The sequence below is a fragment of the Eubalaena glacialis genome, chromosome 10 (genome assembly GCF_028564815.1).
Source record: "Eubalaena glacialis isolate mEubGla1 chromosome 10, mEubGla1.1.hap2.+ XY, whole genome shotgun sequence".
Lineage (NCBI taxonomy): Eukaryota > Metazoa > Chordata > Mammalia > Artiodactyla > Balaenidae > Eubalaena > Eubalaena glacialis.
In genome coordinates this window covers 49,867,538-49,873,092 of record NC_083725.1, presented here as the reverse complement: position 1 = coordinate 49,873,092, position 5,555 = coordinate 49,867,538, and the positions used below count along the sequence as shown (strand labels likewise).

At 42.3% G+C, this 5,555-nt stretch overlaps 1 non-coding gene across 1 annotated transcript; it reads left to right on the top strand.

The window, feature by feature from the left end:
* Nucleotides 1–1,758: 1,758 nt before the first annotated feature.
* Nucleotides 1,759–1,865, top strand: LOC133100203 (U6 spliceosomal RNA). The gene has a single exon (XR_009702441.1). It is a non-coding gene; the product is annotated as a U6 spliceosomal RNA (small nuclear RNA).
* Nucleotides 1,866–5,555: the final 3,690 nt, after the last annotated feature.

The following is a 5,555-nucleotide window of genomic DNA, read 5'->3' as shown; positions in this document are numbered from 1 at the left end:
GCCCTTTTAGAAGAATCACAGGAACAAGTGTGATGGAACCTGGTCTGACCACTTTTGTGTTCTCAGTGGCTGCTTGGAGGTAATTTGCTGGTCAAGACAGAATTCCCTGACTTCTATGGAAAATGCATCTTCTCTCCATTTTCTTTAGTGAGGTGTGCCCTGGGTCTGTGTGAGAAGTGGGGTCAGGGCAGGGGGAGGGGAGGGTAGTCACGATCCCTTCCTCCAACTGTAGAGAGTTGGGCTGCCTGCCTGAGTTAGGGTCTTGTCTCGAGTTAGGGTCCGATTGCCTTGAGTATGGCCACGCATAAGTTCTGATGTGGAGCCAGTACCATAGTAAATCCAGATCAGACGTGTTTGAGTTCCTGAGACTGTACGGAATTTGAGCTAACTCATTTGACTGAGGACCCAAGTAGACTTCAGGTGAGGCACAGAGATAATGCTGGTGAACCTGAAGAGGATTTGGGGAGGCCAGTATGATACTTACCATTTTCACCCTACACTTGTGCTATATTATTTATCTTAGTCATTACTTTTTAGTCCAAAGTCTTTTGCATACTCTCCGTGAATGAAGAAAGTGAACTGTTTCATAAGTGCCTCATGAAAAGTACAATTAACAGTGGCATTCATTGATTCACTCATCTATTCATTTATTTAACAAACATTTATTAAACACCTCGTATGTGCCAGGCATTGCACTGTGTGATATTAACATGCTTATTGCAATGTCAAAATAATTTCCTTTTGTGTAAGTCTTGTATTCCATAACATCTACATGTGACTGCAAATAAACTCTATTTTAGGAAAGAGTAGTTTAACAAGAAGAATGCAGAAGTAAGCCCTATAAATATTTTAAATATGGTGCGAATATTTCTGACTTTAACCAGAATTTCACAATGTACCTTTTTCTGAACATCCAAAATTCTTGCACTACCCGTTCAGTCAAGTAAGAATACAGGAAGAACTTGAGTGCATACGAGTAAAACCCTAAAATAAATGTAATAAATTCTCATATTGACTATTCATAACAATATCTTTTAGGGGCAGTAAATTTTTGCACTTAGATAAAAAGAAATGACCTTAAAAGTTGGTGTTAGTTTTCTTTTTTCTATCAAGGAATTAATAGGGCAATGAACAATAACTTGTGGATTGTTGTGGAATTTACACAATTCCTAACACTTTTTAACTAACAATCATTCCATAATCATCTGCCCAATTATACACAGTTAAAAACTTGTATCTGACAAAAGAAATAATCTCCACCTTTTTTTGCATACGGGTTAGCTTTTCCAGCTGCACCTGCTCCCTGGCTGCTCCCCATTTCCCGGTAAGTACGTAATACTGGGAGGAACTTTGCCCTTTTATCTCTTCAAGAAAAAAATTTGAAGTATACTTGGCAGGTCAATGGTCAGTCACAGAAGTCTCAACCAAAAATAGCCACCCATTTGAGGGCAGCCTGGTTCTCATGCACCTGCAGCTGACCGTGCTTGGTGCTGGTGGGCAGACTCAAGGCAGTCGGAACATGTTCTGAGGCATCCCTGGAAAACAGCAACTGTCTCTGGTGAGGAGCATTAGGACAGGCTTAAAATGAATTCTTTCCCTGGGGAAGAACAAAGCACAAGTTGGATTTTTAGGAACCACAGTTGGCCTGGTTCTTGCCCCCGGAGAATCCTGTCCTATATTAAATTTTGGAACTGAATAGGCCATTCTTGGCCCCATTGTGCGTGGAGCCCTCATCTATCTTGATTAAATGAGCCTTGAGTGCTCGCTCTGGCAGCACATAGACTAAAATTGGAACGATACAGAGAAGATTAGCATGGGCCCTGCACAAGGATGACATGCAAATTCGTGAAGTGTTCCATATTTTTAAAAAAGAAATGAAAAAAAAATGAGCCTTGAATTTTGGAGCTCCCCTCTACACCCCTTTAGCAAATTCAGGGGCCAAAAGCCCTTCTTGATACCTGACCTTGTCATCATGCTTGCGACTGAAATCCAGTTCTTCCTGTGTAATATTTTGTGGAAACTGGGAGGCCTTTAAATACACGAAAGAAACATTTGTTTATTATGACCAAATTAAAAAGAATCATAGAATGTTTAACGTTCTAAATTGATTTAGAATTCATTTAGAATAATAATAATTCCTTGCACAAGGCTGGTAGACACGTTGTTTTGGCCTCTGCCCACCATCCCTTCCCTCTTCTTCAGGGAACAGCACTTCACTTTTTCTTTTGGGCAACTACCTTCACCCCACTATTAGTTCACGAGGTTTATATGGGACTGATTCTACCCCCTGGATCCAGAAGAGGGTCCACATCCCCTGACCACAGTGATCGCTTCGAGAATGAGCACCCTGCCCAGGTTGGGCCGATGAGATGCAGCCTAATTTGATGGAGTTTCCGAAGCTTGTCCCTGGGGTCCTGATTAATACATGTGTAGCATTTTACACGGAAAGCTTAAGGAGCTTCTTAAGGTCACAGCAAGCCATTCACATAGCCAGCTTCTCCTGATACTGGCCCACTTTCTAGATGGGGAACAGTGATACCAACAGATCATTTCAATAATACATTAAGAGCATTCATTCATTCATTCAAGTATTCATTGAGATGATGAATACTACTAGATGCCTGGTTCTGTGCAAGAGATGGAGTTTGACTGAAACAGCCATGATTGCTGCCCAGTGATGTTCTGAAAGATGTGTATAGGGGCACACACAGGAGGGGCATGTAACCTACCCTGGATGTGTGCGTATGGGTGTCCAGGAAGGCTTCCTGGAGAAAGAGACTGGCTTCCTAAGTACCTCTGAATTTATTCTCCTTTAATTTTAATTTAATCTCATTCTCACAGCTACTGTCTTAGTTCAGCCTTTTTTGTTTCACATCTGAATTATAGCAAGAGCTTTCTAACTGGACTAAATACTTCTACTCTTATCCTGGTCCCTAATATCCAACTCATTCTTTAGTGATGACAGAATGATTTGTTTCTTAGCAACATTTTACTGACATATTATATACATATGTAAAGTTACATATGTAAGCATACGGTTTGATGAATTTCCTCAACCAAGCACACCCATTAACCAGTGCCCACATCAATAAACATGGCCACCACACCAGAAGCCCATCTCACGTCCTCTTCTGTATACTCACTTCCTCCCACAAATGAGCTTTTAAAAATACTAATCTCAGGGCTTCCCTGGTGGCACAGTGGTTAAGAATCCGCCTGCCAATGCAGGGGACACAGGTTCGAGCCCTGGGCCGGGAAGATCCCACATGCCGCGGAGCAGTTAAGCTCGTGTGCCACAGTGACTGAGCCTGCGCTCTAGAAGCTGCGAGCCACAACTACTGAAGCCTGTGCAACTAGAGCCCGTGCTCCGCAACAAGAGAAGCCACCACAATGAGAAACCCGCGCACCGCAATGAAGGGTAGCCCCCGCTCACCACAACTAGAGAAAGCCCGCGCACAGCAACAAAGACCCAACGCAGACAAAACTAAAATAAATAAAATAAATTTAAAAAAGAATACTAATCTCATTATATTGCTCCCTTGCTTTGTTACAGCCTTTCAAGGACTCTCCACGGGCTTCAGGATAAAACCTCATCTCCTTAGCCAAATTAAACTCTTGTAATTCCTAACCTACTATCCTGGTTCTCACTGCCTGGCCTTTGCATATGCTGCTTCTTCTGTTTAGACTAATGTCTCAGCCCTCTTCCTCCCCCATTTTAATCATTCCTAATTATTCCAGGAACCACCTTCCCAAAACCTTCCAAGATCCCTTCCTCTCCATTGTCTGCATTTCTCATAGATTCTGAAAGGTAGTAATAGTGTTTTTCATCCCAGTTTCCCAGTTGCCTAAATGAATAAATGAGAACACCTGGCTTTATTACTTTCCCTTAAAGCCTTTCCTCCTCTTGCCTCCTCCCCTCCATTCCTTTTAAGTAAGTACAAACCATTGCACGGTGAATAAATGCATATAGTTTGTAGGTAAGTCATGACTTTTCCACTGATCCAGCCACAACCTTCTGCTTGGTATTCCCTCGCATACACCAAGATATGACTGAAGTAGGGACAGTTTGTGGTCCTGCACCCTACCAAGATAAGTGGACACAATGGAAACTGATATTCATGAGATCTGAGCCATTCTGCCAGTAAAAAGTTGCTTTAATTGGAATATCTGAAGGATCTAAGGGAAAATTGGGAGTGGGGGGAGGATACAAGCAAGCAGGCTAACATTTACCAAATGCCAAACACAATGTTAGGCTCTATCTATGACGTCTTATTTAACTGAAGTGGGGGAGGAATGGGCATAAAGGTATAGGTTTTTGAATTGCATAAGAAGAAAAGCCAATATGTCCTTTCCTTCCTTTGGTTGAAAAAAGTTATTCATGCATTTATAGCTTTTTCTTTCTAATTAAAAATAACAGAGTGGAGAATCACTGAAATTTCTAATTTCAAAGACAATTTGCTTAACTAGCTTGAAAAATGATTCTATAAAAACATTATAAAAGCTTTTGGTGTGTAGGAGAAAGTATCACTAGGTTGATGGGTACAGCCAGAGCACCTAACGCTGTCCATTCAGCTCCCAAATTGTCACTGTGGGCAGGCAGGTAATGCCACTTGAAACTACCTAAATGAAACCATTTTTATAGAAGCTTTTACAATCTGTACTTGGTTTTCAATGAAAAAGTTCTTCACAATAAATCCAAATGGCATAACATCAAAAATACCTGACAGGTTGGCCCCATTCCCAGCAAGTCTACTTCTTCCCTAACATCTTGTAACTTACATGGCACTGGGCTGGGGCACCACCAATGCACCGCTATGATCTAAAAATTCTCTCAAAACTGCCTCCTCTCCTTAGGTCAACAGCCCACCCATGCCCTATTTAGAACTTTGCTGAATAAAAGTTTAATTACATAAATGAAGGCCAAAATCCAGAAATTCAAATTCAAGCTATCGGGGAAAAAAAACTCCTTAAGTCACGGTAGAAGTAGATGCCTCAGTTGCTTCATTGATAAACCTGAAGAGGCCACTGTGATACCCTTTATACCCTAAACTTGGATGCTATAATATTTATCTTAGTCATCGTTTTATAGTCCAGAGTGTTTTGCTGGATCTTCATGAGCGCAGATATTAAGCTGTTTCTTAAGTGCTTAGTAAAATTAATGGTGTTGTTCATTCATTCATCTCACTGAATAGGCAGGAAGTTCATAGCTCTGGTACAAAGAAAGCTATGAGCCAGCAGGCAGAAGCGTTCATTCAGTGGGGGAGCGAAGAAAAAGAACGTGTTTTCATTGCTCAGAAAACTTTCGATTCTTCTCTTTCCTCTTCTGGGGCTGTAGGCAAAGCGAATGTTCTCCTGACAGTAGGGTTTCCTTGAAAACTTGGTGTCACAAAATGCACCACCTCTGTGGGCCGCGCCGCGGGAGCTGACTGCGCTACCTGCCTGCGTCGGCGGCAGGTCACGAGGTTAAGGTCCGCTTCGCGTAGGCTGCGCCTCTGTCAGCACGTTTCCGCGGCCTCGCGGGCTCCCTCCCTCCGGCAGGCGTCGCTGGCCATCGA